Raw genomic sequence first — 14661 nt, forward strand, 5'->3', positions numbered from 1 at the left:
AAAAAAACATTGAAAAATCAAAAAAAGTAAAGAGAAATAATTTCATCCAACAGTGAAAACCACTTCGGTGGCGCCCTGGACAAGTACCATGGTGAAAACTGGGTCACCAGCGCCATGTGTAGAGACATTGCTCCTCCCTCCTTCAGGATTCTCTTTCATCACTTCACTTTGCACACACTCACAACCAATTCATCCATAATAAACTTACCCATTCCCATCATGGCTTGTTATTGATCTACCCAAGATTGGTTAGCCATTCATAATAAACCTCCCTTTTCACCTCCCTTTCCATCCATAATAAATCAAATCCTATCTGTTGGCTAAGGAAAATCCTACGTCTAGTGATGGAGGTGGAACTGAGAACATCACATGTTTTCAAGGAGTACAGTTTCTTTCAACTTCCTTTAGTCTATCCACGCACAATCCGCAATAAAGCAACATCTGCATCACAGATCTGCAATAAAGTTTCATCTTCTCTGCATTAAAGTATCAGTTTGATGGATTCAGTCAATTTCAGATGAGACAGCAAAAACAATGGGCTTCAACAAATCAAATCTTTCAACAGACTCAGACAACATTATGGTTCAGTGCTATCTATCCTTTCTGTGAAAGTGAACATTGTGACCACAATAAAATAAGACTTATACAAGTGACAAGAGACACTAAACTTGAGGACTACAGTGGATGTTGGTGTTGAATCTTGGTTTTCTTTTGATTTCATCTTTTTTTTTTTTGGTGACATGTCTTTTAGCTTTTCCGGGATGTATTTGACTAGACATTCTATCTCTAGGATGTCTTTGACTAGAAAGGCGAGGATGGGGTATCGTCACCCATTTTCTTTTGCTGTCTATGGATTGTCTCTTAGTAATGCTATGACTTGTCCAAGGATATGAGGACACTGTGAGTCTAGTATGAACTGGGGCATTCCTTGTTTGTGACTATCTTATCTCCATGCAAACAGGTACAATGACTTTCTGGGTTGAACATATGCCTCGATTGTCATACCCTACTTGCCATAATAAAGCTCAATGATGATAACACACAAGAAGCTCTTTCACTTTCATATCTTCTATCTTTCATCCCCCCTTTCTTGATTGACTTCCATCATCCTTATCGAGTCCGCGTAGCCTGCTATCACATGACTGAGTATAATGACACACCAAAAACATTTGCATTTCATGTAGCTGCACCTACATTACCACATATAAGCATTTCATACATACATATAGATATCACAAGTACATCACATCCTGCACACAACACCTGTTAGCACAATTTACATTTGCATTGTCATATTCATCCACATTTCATACATTCACATTTGCATTAGCATACACATATAAAACATAAGCGAACAAAAAAAAAAAAAATTGCATTGCATCATATACATATTTGCATCCATATCATAAGCATCACATAAGAACATCTCATCACATAGGTACACATGCATATAGCTGCCGCAAAGATGAATCATCTCATATATATATATAAAGTGTCATGATACAATGATGTCAAAATCATATGGCTACAATCACCCGCAGGTGTCTACATAATCATACAAAATGGTACAAAACTGATACAGAGGAACTCACTGATCACTCCTGCCAACAATATTGGTAGTGCTAATAATATCCATGTCATGGTATCTCATGCCACGTGTCCCACCCTCATCTCCAGTCTTGGATCCTAGAGCACTCGTCTAAGGGCATCCCTATCTCTGTCTCGATCGTACGGAATCAGCTCCCCATCAATCGGTTTCTGCATAATCCTATATACATCCTCCAGGGTGACTGTCATCTCACCCATCGACAGATGAAACGTGCACATCTCGGAGTGCCATCTCTCAGCCAGCGCAGTCAGCAAACCCATGTTTGCCCGAAACTTAGGAACATATAGTACATGTCTCAAGCCCATCTCCTCGATAGCAGCTCGGTCCCCAAGTGTCAACTCAGGTTGCAACCTCTGCGTCGACGGGAATCTCTCCCGTGACTCTAGCATCGGCAAATACTCCTGCAGTCAAACAACTCAATCATGTCAGTTATAGTGGCATTCACTGTTTATCACAAAATGCTACTCGCCATCTAAATGCATATGGCTATCTACCCTAGTGACACTCACTGTTCATGACAAAGTGTTGCTATTTATCCTAGTGGTACTCACTGTTCATCACAAAGTACTACGTGTGTGACACTCCCTGTTCATCACAAAGTGTTACTCACATTTGCACTCCCTGTTCATCACAAAGTGCTACTCATATTTCAGTACTCCCTGTTCATCACAAAGTACTCTATCTTGGTACTCACTGTTCATCAGAAAGTGTCTTGATCTATCCTAGTCTTCCTAGAGGACCTGCTTGAGTGTATCCTCTCAGCAGCTTATCCAATCGACAGCATATGTTTATCACAGAACTGCCGATTTGACCTAGAAGACCAAACTTGCATTTTTCAACGCAAACGCGCTTACATTACATAAACGTGCCTATAGACTGCACAGACATGCCTGCACAACACAGACGCACCTGTATAACACAAACGTGCCTATGTCGGGCATAAACGCGACTAGACTACGCAGACACCCCTACACATCGCAAACGCGCCTAGCGAACACAGACGCGCCTAGCACCAACGCAAACGCGCCTGGATGTTTTTGGACATTTTTTGGACCCTGGTCGAAGCGCATTTATTACCCTATTCGACATGCATTAATGACAAAATTAAATGCTTTAAAGTACAAGGAGGTTTGGTGGTACTTACCGGCTCTCCTGCCTCTGTTGGCCTCTGAAATCGACGAACACGGTCGAATCTATGCACGAAAGCCATCGTTGCTGACTGCTCCTACTCTATTTTCGCTCTGCAATGTGCTCTCATGGATGTGTAGATGATAATGAGGATGTATTTTCCCTCGTGGTCTATCTTATAGCCTACCCTAGCCCTCGCCTTCATTTTCCGAGTCAGTCTTCATTATCCCGTGACTTTGTCACTTTATCCAGTCAATCCATTCTATCTTGTCTTTCTTATCGAGAGATTGTCTGCGATCTTTTCAGACATTTTCATCCAATCTCTCAAGGGGGCATATCATTCCCATTCTGGTCCAACTCTGTATCAGTTCATCTTATCTTCTTTGAAACAACGCGGCAAGCCGCATTGTCTCAAAGAGGGGCAAAATGTAGACACCTAAAATTGTCCAATCTAATCAAATAAATATTTTATTTATTTAATTATCTAAGCCTAATTATTCTATTAATTAAATAAATCCTTATTTATTTAATTAATTCATTTATCCTCTTCTAGCCTTATTTCTCATTTAAATAAATACATTTATTTATTTAAATTATCATTTTCCTAAATTAAATAAATATCTTATTTATTTAATTGATCCCACTTCTTCTATTAATTAAATAAATCTTTATTTATTTAATTAATTCATTAGCCTTTTCTACCCATGACACATGTCATTCATCTCTTAATTCATACACTACCTACCCCTTTCATTATTTTATTATTTCTTTTACCTACCCTCTAATCATAGCCGACCTCCTTTTACACCTCTCAATCTTATCCCTCCATTTCATATAGTGTCTTCTATATAAGGAGATGCTTCCTTCATTATCAAACCCTAATCATCCTAATCATTCTATGCATTCTAATCATTCATCCTAATCATTCATGTTAATGACTTGATCAATTGACTACACTACGATCCTACTTGCAACCACATTCCATTCTTTGTTGAGCTCTTGTGCACATAAAATCTGAAAGCAAATATATCAAGCAAGATCAATGGAGATAGGAAGAATGGAGATCAAAACCCTATTGGACATGTGATTGTATAATCTTTGTGATTTCATGTGATTTGCATTGTCTTAGGTAATCTTCATATGTTATGGTGGATCTTTGTTGATTGTTAGGCTAGGATTTTGTGGTTGAATTCATTTAGTCTTTCAATATTGTTATTATTGTTATCCATTTTCACCATATACACCTACAATTTCGGATTTCTCCCTTAGAGAAATTCTCCAAAAAACTGGAACTCTTACAATTGAAAAGAATTGAGAATATGAAGGCGAGGGAAAAAGATGAGATTTCATCAAAAGTTGCCAAGTGTCCCTTTTTCCAACTGAAGATTTTCCTTGCATCCTTCCCATGGAAACTACTCTCAAAATATCTGAGATCTATTGAAACTAACTACAGAACTGAATGCCACATTCCAAGGGCTTTCCAATGGTATACAATACTTGCATATTTGGACAAAAAATAACCCCAGGCGAATTAACCTCTCAGATGGATCCATCATTTAAATTTTTTGAATTTCTTCAATAGTCAGAAGTATATCAATTAACTTTAATTTTTACCCATTTTACCCTCTACACCCTACCATGTGGCACCCTATGATTCACTCCCAGGTCCACTGAGATGACACCTCATCTGCCACCTGCTTGCCACTGGACTGCCACATTACCAGTCTTGCCACTTGGACACGCCAGCTAGAACAGCCACATCATCAGTCGCCATGTTGCAGGGCTTAACTGTCGCACATCTTTTAGTTGTCATATAGTGACAATCGTTTGATCTTCTCGAACCTGCTTGACCTTTAACACCCAAGTTGCTCATCTGTCAGACCCACCATCTAGTTGCCATGTCGTTGCTATTAAAGTTCAGATGCATTTCCACTGTGGTATAGCGACGGTCGTCGGATCTTCCTCAACTTGCTTGATCTTTAATTCGCTCTTCTGCTGCAAAATTTGCTTGCCTCGAGAATCATGCACGTGCGTGGGGTCCACTAGGCACCAATTTTTCACTTGTGTCAAAAGCCTCAAGGCTTTGACACTATGGACATGTGTGTCTTTGGTTTTAAATACCTAATTGTCCCCACGCCCAGCCAAAATGGGATATATGCCTTTGCTTGGAACTTTAATGGTTTTACCAACACCATGCAGGGGAGAGATGCAACTTCGCCTGCTAATCTGCATTTACTTGGAAGTCTTCAATGGCTTCTCAAAAACCACACTCCAGCTCACACGCACCACGCAGGGAGGACTGGCAAAGCAGTGTGAACTACATTTACACCTTCCAATTTCATTTGCTAAAAATTTTTCTGGCTCTTCACCATAGCGTAGGCCCACAGAAGGAAAATTTGGCAATTTCATTTTGCAAAAGTTTTAAACCCTTTTCCTGCCACACCAAAGACCACGCAGACTCCACCTTTTCAACCACGCCAAGGAGGATCTGATAAAAGTTATGGAATTTGGTTTTACGCCTTTGCATTTTGCTTAAAACTTCAATAGCCATGTGAGGGAGGTTTAAGCTAATTTCATTTGTTGAAGGTTTTATTGGCCTCTAATCCGCCTCGCCAAACTCACACCACACAAGGGCATTTGGATTCAAACCTACCAATTGCATTTTCCTGAGGGTTTTGATGAAATCATTTCCCAACTGCCATGTTCCTCACACAAGGGATGTTGGCAATATGTCATGGCCTTTGCTTTACACCTAGAAATTGTATTTTGTAGAGATTTTCTATGGCCTCCTTTGTTCCACTCCATGCAGAGGGAGGAATTTAGCTTACACCTGCTAACCGTATTTTGCTTGAAGATCTTTTTCACATTTTCTTGACAGTTTCTACGGCCTAATCTGTCATGCAGGGAGGATGCTAGCAGAGGTTGTGGAGATTGGTTTTACATATGCCAATGGATTTGTTTGATAGTTTCTTCCATCGCCCTCCATCTTCCATGCCATCACGTAGACGGAAGGTTTTGCTTTAAAGCTGCTCCATTTGAAATTGTTTGAAAATTTCAGCCTTTCAACATCATTGCAGGGGATGCTGGCTACAAACCTACAACTTGCATTTGCTTGGAATTTCTAATGGCCTCTCAACACCATGCCTTCCAAGTGCATTTGTTTAAAGGATTTCTAAAGCCTTTTCACTTCACTCATGATAGGGGAACTTTGGCTTAATGCCTGCCAATTGTAATTGCATGAAAAAATTTAATGACCATGCCTTCAATTTGTAAAAGGCATTCTTCGATTGAGCTTGCCAAACTGACCCAATCATCCACACATCATTGGATTTCTCTAGAATTCTGGTTAAATGCACTCTTTTATACTTCAATCATATAAACATATGATTTAAGATATCAATTTAAACCTTGATTCAAAAGACATAGTGAAGCTACAAGATAGGTCAGGCCCCAAAGTGGATTCGGCTAAAAAAAAATCGTTTTCAATCAAATGACCCTTGAAATACCTCAGACACCTTGAACATGCCTCTGGAATTGATTTGCACCATCATTCGATCATTAAAACTCAACTTGCAACTTTCAGGCGCTTGTGTCACATTTTTACATTTAAACCTAAAGAGGAATTTCAAAAACTGGTCAGAACACCTTTTTGGACTTCACAAACTGATAGGCATGTACTCTGATATATTAACTTTCATCCTGCAAAACCATTCCTCATGAATAATCCCGGGTGATGAGATATTAATGGTCAAAGATGACCAAATGGCTCTGTCAACACTATGAACCTGATAAAATCAATGTGCAGGGACCTCAAAGTGCCTTTACTAAAAATATGAAATGGTCTCCGTGGATCCCCAAGTCTAGGGCATAGATAATTTGAAGTACAAGGAAGACCATGGAATTCTCAATTGGATCGGGAAGATGATAGGGTACAAATGGTGAGCTCATGAAAATAGCCACTTTAACAGATGTAACAATGAAAGTGCAGAAAACTCAATAAAATGACTCAAGAAACCATCTTGGAAAACTGATCAAACGGATTGGCTATGACTTCAAACTCGAAACACAGCTTGTCTTTCATACAAGCAATACCCCGGAATAAACATTTTGACATAACACTCAACTGGGCATTTTTTACACGTGCAAAGTAGGGCTCTGACTAGATGCTAAAACAAGGACTTATGCAAACAGCACAAATTTCAAACGGATTGGGCTTACCAAACTGAGCAAATGGATTCACAGGGACTTGAAACTTGGCATGTGGAATGACCTATATGCATACAATTCAATACACTTTTAATTTCAACATGATGATCAATTGGGCAAAAGATGCAAGGCCTCAAAGTAGGTCATTTAATAAAATCTGCATTTGCACCTATGATGGACTTTCAGCTCACCCCTTGAAATGGGCCTCTCAAATTCACCAAATTTTTATGTCCCAACAGTGGCTCTGACTGGGGATGGTTGATTGCAAGATCAACACAAGAATCTAGAATCTTTGGTAGAGCAGACCACCCAAAAACGGATCACTTCTCTTCTTCTCAAAAATAGAGGTTCCTTATTCCACCCAAACAGTAGGGATCCTTATTGAAAACCACACAATTGAAAGCAAAGCAACTATACAAGATGTACAAACATACTTACAACTGATTATAAACTCCCCCAAACTATCTTAGCATTTACCTCTGTCAAAAATCTGATTCTCATCACCTAATGTCATGATCCAAACAAAGGCACCTTTCAACAACAACTGAGCATAATCCTTATAATCAACCCCTTTCATCTTATTACTACAATAGTTGGTGTGCACACCTTTTGCCTGATTTTGACTTTATAGCCACACACTACTTTGACAAAAGTAAAATCATGAGACAAATCACTATAGAGGCCTTCCCACAAGTTGCCATACATTTCACTATCCCAATCAACTCTATCCTTTGCAAGGGCATCATCATGCTGAATTTCAAAAATAAAACATTCATTTTCACCATTGTAGTTCTCATCAGCACATGCCTTGTTATCATTTAAATTCATAGAATGAGGGACATTATTAATCGATTGATACAAACAAGGAACATAGACATTTTGGTCCAGATGTGGTACTTCACTATGTTGACCATATTTTATATTATCCTTGTTTATCAAACTCAATACATCAACATTCTCAATATCTCATTCATGGAAAAGAATGCATACCTCTGGCTGAAACAAATCCTCAGCTAAATCTTTCTCATTCAGACTTACATCTACCTAAAAAACTTCCATTTGTGGTCTGTATAGTCATCACACAACCCATGCCTCTTATCTTCATCATGAAATAACTTTTCACAACACATGCTACTGTTGTTGGCAACTTCATCAACATCAAAAACTTGTTCAACACAAAGGGAAACTTCATCATTTTCATCAATGACATCAGCACTATAAACATTTATATCAAAGGCAAAGAACTCCATATCTGGTTCAAGCATACCATCAACATTCACATCCTCTTCATGGTATGTCAAACTTTGAAAACATTCAAATATAGGTTCATTTAAATCTAAAAATGAAACATTATCTGCACTTTCACATATGTTTTTATCTTCAAAAATACTTTTATTTTCAGATTCATGACTGAGATATATAACTTGGTCTCCTCTTATATCATCTTCACAAGATGAATAATAATAATTCTCATAGGTATCCTCAGCTACATGACTGGCATTCATTTGCTGGTAATAAGAAAATGAATAACTTGTGTCAAAATAACTCTTATTCTAAAAATGATCTTCATTACTCATTTGTACATCTCCAAAGTATTGAAAATCGAACTCATTATCCTCATAATCAACAGCATCACTCCATTCTGAAATAAATTCATCACTTGATGTACCTATATTGGGAGCTCCACTAATACCAATCACAATTCCACTTTCAACTTTGTCTAACTTCATCAAATCCTAATTTACATCATATTGCATATCCTTTTGTGACAAAATTATGGGCTGATTAATAGCTTCTTTGTTTACACACATTGTGTCATTATCATCCTCACTTGCATAATCAGTAACACTTGGTGATCCCTCAGTATTTGGTACTTCAACATCAAATACATTAGCAGCAAGCAAAGATCGATGGTCATCACCATCATTTTTCTCATTATTCTTATCCTTGGGAGATGCATGATTAACTTCATCATTTTTAGCCACATAATCAGCATAACCAGCATACAAATTTTCACAACCCTCCTTTATCGCCTTTGGATTTAAAATACAAACTCTATTATATTTCTTTTGGATAAACTATTGAATGAATATTATAAAGGAGTAAAAATAATAAAACACACACACATGGAAAATATAGTTTTTTTCTTAATTGTTTATTTAAATTTCCTCACCCAAATTATGGCACATGTTGTAGGAAGAATAAGAAGCTTCTAGAGGCTTCTCCACCATCTTGCATGTAACTCCTCCCACTAAGTCTAATCAATTTGCATGAAGGCCAAATTGGGAGAGAATCTCTTTTTTTTAATTAAAAATTTAAGTAGTGGAATTTGGGGATTTTTCTTATAAAAGATAAACAAGTTTTCAAAAAAGGGAGTTGGTTATTCCATAAAGAAATTCTTCGAGTAAATTTTCTTTTGTAGTCATATTTCATTTTTTTTGGAGAATAGCTAAGATTTTGCTTTGGAGGACTTCTCTTCAAGTTTGAAGGATCAAGGGAGATTCATAGAGGATTCTACACCATTTTCAAGCATCCAGGTTCTTTCAATTTAGTTTTTCATGCATCTTATCCTTGCTACAATTTAGATTAGATTAATTTGTTTAAGAAATTAGATCCATTAGTTTCAAATTTTTGATAAGAAGTAGATTAATTTGCTTAAGAAATTAGAATCATTTGTTTCAAATTTTTTAGAAGAATTAGATTCATTTGTTTAAGAAGTTAGATCCATATATTTCAAATTTTTGATAAGAATTAGATTCATTTGTTTAAGAAGTTAGATCCATATATTTCAAATTCTTGATAGGAATTAGATCAAATTGTTTAAAATTTCTTATTAAGTTTTAGATCGATTCTTGTTGAAGAACTAGATTAGAACCATCTTTATTTCCTTTCTCTAGAATCATCTCTCTAGTTATTGATTAGAAATTTGAATCTCATCCTTTAAAGAGATTTCGCTATGATTATTTCCTCTGTATCTGGTTGTATAAACTCTCTATAGAAAAAAAAATTAGTTGAAAGTAAGGATAGATTTCACTGTGATTATTCTAAATTTCTCCCTGTAATATTTAAATCTGTATGATTATTCTTTTTATCTCTGTGAATAACTCTCTGTGAAGAAGCAAAATATAAGTTTATCTCTGTAAGTTTTAGATTAAAAATCAATTTGCATCAAACCATAGAATAGAAAATAGAACTACATACTTTACACCTTGATCCCATGCCGAAGTGGGTATGTAGGCAGTCTTGGGACGGGTTGTCCCTCATACTCAGGTGTTCATGGGTGGGGTCTAGGCTTGGTTGAGTAAGAATCCTAATTGAAAGATGAGATAATTAAATTGAAAAATAAATTCAATGCATACTCGGAAGGAATCCCGTACGGATTTGCTTGACTGCCGAGGCTTTAAGCCAAATTCTGAGGCAGAATTCAAGCTTGTATTATCTTAATTACTCCTAAGGACGGTGCCCTCAGTGCACTTTTGTTAGAAGAGTGTAGTACTTAGTGAGTGGCTCAGGAACCGAATGGTCCCGATGAGTCTAAGTCTCTGGCCAGAGCATCTCCTATCCCGTTTGGATAGATGCCTACCCCGTATGGGTAGATGCCTATCCCATTTGGATAGATGCCTACCCCATATGGGTAGATGCCTATCCCATATTGGATAGATAGAATCTGATGTCCCGTATGGACAATTGCCTAACCTGTATGGTTAGATGCTCATCCCAGATGGATGAATGCCTAATCCTAAATGGATGGATGCCCAGAGTATGCAATTGAATAAAACATAATGATTACATTAAACAAAAAAAAAATACTCAATTTTGTTGAATCAATTATGGTGGGTTATTACACAAATCAAATGGTGCATATCCTTTATATATATCTATCTCTGTGACAACATTATCACAAAATTTCACACTAATCATACCATCATTATTGTAAGAGACAACCAACAATGATAGCATAGATTCTTGACTCTCATTTAAATTTGAATCACACATATCAGCGAGACCATTTTGAACAGCAAAGATTGACACACTTTGACAAATAATGTTTTGCTTAACTTCACATTTCCTTACACCATCGAAAATGTTTTGACAAGAAGTAGCAGCAGACAAAAATTTCTTTGAAACTCCAAATTTTAAATTATTTTCAATGTCCCTAGCTATGTTAAAAGCTTCATGCAAAGTTTTGGGTTCCTTGTCTCTTAATAAGAAACCCATCTTCTCATCAAAAGCACTCATATAAATCTCCAAGCATGCTCCATCATTAAACTTATACTTGCTGGAAATATTAGACAATATTTGTGAAAATTTAAAATTAAATGTCGGACTCCATAAAATATGACATGAAATAACATATCATTCTACAGATCTAGAACAAGGAACACTCTCTTCACCATAAAATCACTTTCAACTCTGTGCATATACAATGGACAGACTGGTTGGATATGAAATTGACAGGACGGGGAATAAATTCAACTTCTAACCTTATCAACCAAACATTTATAACAATTTGGTCCCCAGCAGAGTTGCCATTTTTGTTGTTCACCAAAATTGTTTAACCCAAGTTCACCTACAATTGATCTATGAAATAGCCAATTTCAATCTATGAAACATTTTAGGACTTGGACAACATAACAAGGATCTAAATCCTTCTACTCTTTAGGCTCTGCAAAACCTAGGTGGGTATACCTTTGATGCATTGAATCAGACCCATTACACACACATGACAGTGTCAATAGAAAGTAGATGAATCTCAAAAGGCTCAAAAACAAGGAGGGTACTATAGATAGGCTAAATCTACATTGACAACTCAACAGCTTTGAAAATGACATAAGTGGAACATTTCCACAAAACAGAAAGCAAAAGATATTCTGATTTGATTTTAAAATGATGTTCTCACAATCCTTCAATATTACAAAAGACTAGTGCCTTATCTAGGCCACAGAGTCATGCATAAAACTAGAAGAGAAATCTCAGGTGCAAGCTTCTTTCAACATTAAATTTTCATGTATCAATGCCTTACATTATTAAAATTCTCTGCTCTATCATAAAATCATACTCACATATCCAATGTACACATTCAACATCATTAATGTTGGGTTTCAAGATTTAAATCCTTCCTTGAAACAATACCCAAAAGACAAACATTACACTCTCAGAGCAAACTGAAAGAGACAAATCCAAATTATCCTTGATAAGATGAAACTATATAAATTTGAATGCCACTTTGGAGATAATTTTATGGAAACTCACACGTGCCTTGCATATGTGTAGACCTGCAAACTAAAATAAAACGAACAGCAAAGACAACACTGGAAACCCAAAAGAAACACACTGTCATTTGCAATAAATGAAAAAAGTCATCACTAGAACCTGCAATTTTGGATTTCTCCCTTAGAGAAAGTCTCCAAAAAACTAGAATCCTTACAATTGAAAAGAATTGAGAATATGAAGGAGAGGGAAAAATATCAGATTTCATCAAAAATTGCCAAGTGTCCCCTTTTTCCAACTGAAGATTTTCCTTGCACCCTTCTCATGGAAACTGCTCTCAAAATATCTGATACCTATTGAAACTAACTGTAGAACCGAATTCCTCTTTCCAAAGGCTTTCTAACCGTATACAATACTTGCATATTTGGGCAAAAAATAACCCCAAGCGAATTAATCTCTCAGATGGATCCATCATTTAAATTTTTTGAATTTTGTCAATAGTCAAAACTATATCAATTAACTTTAATTTTTACCCATTTTACCCTCTGCGCCCTGCCACGTGGCACCCTATGATTCACTCACAGGTCCACTGGGATGACACCTCATCTGCCACTGGACCACCACATTACCAGTCTTGCCACTTGGACCCGCCAGCTGGACCGCCACATCATTAGTCGCCATGTCACAGGGGTTAACTATCGCACATCTTTTTGTTACAATATAGTGACAATCGTTCGATCTTCCTAGACCTGCTCGACCTTTAACACCCAAGCTGCTCATCTATCGGGCCCACCATCTAGTCGCCATGTCACTTTAAAGTTCAGATGCATTTCCACTACGGTATAGCGACGGTCATCGGATCTTCCTCAACTTGCTTGATCTTTAATTCGCCCTTCTTCTGCAAAATTTGCTTGCCTTGGGAATCGTGCACATGCATGGGGTCCACTGGGCACCAAGCTTGCACTTGTGTCAAAAGCCTCAAGGCTTTAACACTATGGACATGTGTGTCTTTGGTTTTAAATACCTAATTGTCTCCATGCCAAGCCAATATGGGATATATGCTTTTGCCTGGAACTTTAATGGTTTTACCAACACCACGCAGGGGAGAGATGCAACTTCACCTGCTAATCTGCATTTACTTGGAAGTCTTCAATGGCTTCTCAAAAACCACACTCCAACTCACATGCACCACGTAGGGAGGACTGGCAAAGCAGTGCGAACTACATTTACACTTTCCAATTTCATTTTCTAAAAAGTTTTGTGGCTTTTCACCATAGCGCAGGCCCACACAAGGAGAATTTGGCAATTTCATTTTACATAAGTTTTAAACCCTTTTCCTTCAATACCAAAGACCATGTAGACTCCACCTTTTCAACCACGCCAAGGAGGATCTAATAAAAGTTATGGAATTTGGTTTTACGCCTTTGCATTTTGTTGAAAACTTCAATAGCCACGTGAGGGAGGTTTAAGATGATTTCATTTGCTGAAGGTTTCATTGGCCTCTAATTTGCCCCGCCAAACTCACACCACGTAGGGGCATTTGGTTTCAAACCTGCCAATTGCATTTTCCTGAGGGTTTCGATGAAATCCTTTCCCAACTGTCATGTTCTTCACGCAAGGGATGTTGGCACTATGTCATGGCCTTTTCTTTACACCTAGCAATTACATTTTGCAGAGAGTTTCTATGGCCTCCTTTGTTCCACTCCACGCAGAGGGAGGAATTTAGCTTACACCTATAGTAGACAATTAAAAATAATTACTTTTAATTATTTTTAATTCCTCACATAATTAATTAATTAATTATGTTAATTCAAATTCTCCTCAATATTAATTAAATATAATTAATATTGTCACTATAGTATGTGATTGATTTATTTAATAAATCAATCCCTTTATTTATTCTTCTAAAAAATTAAATCCTCACAAATCTCCCTCTTAGTTAATTAATTTCAATTAATTAGTTAACCCACATGATTCCTACAAACCATCTTCTTAATTCATCATTAACCTAACAAAGTCTTCTAGAAACTCCCTAAACTCACTTAACCTTATTCTTCTAATTTTTAATTCCCTCCACTCATTCTCTCTCCTAGTCAAATCCTCCTACAAATCCTAGTCCCACCTAACATTTCCTCTAATCCCTCTCCTAATGAGTTGCTAATGGCTAATAATCATGATTAGCCACAAAGTCAACTCCTTGTCCCTTCCATCCAACCACTAGCTTTTAATGCTCTTTTCCTAGGTGAATGTGAGATTTTCAAAATCTCACAATCCTCTAGGCATCTCATCTCCCAAGGAATTTTTAATTCTTTTTTATTCCTCCAATCCCCATGATCATCCCTTTTTGGAGAATTTTTAATTCCTCCTCTTCATTCTTCAAGGAATGTCACATCCCTTGCTCCTCTCAAGGCACAGTCAGAAGTCTTCCCAATGTACCTTGAGGAGTGTGGAGACAAGAAATGTCTTTAAGGCATATCTCTTGGTCTCCACACCCTCTCTTGGGCCTT

Source organism: Cryptomeria japonica, chromosome 7 (genome assembly GCF_030272615.1).
Source record: "Cryptomeria japonica chromosome 7, Sugi_1.0, whole genome shotgun sequence".
Classification (NCBI taxonomy): domain Eukaryota; kingdom Viridiplantae; phylum Streptophyta; class Pinopsida; order Cupressales; family Cupressaceae; genus Cryptomeria; species Cryptomeria japonica.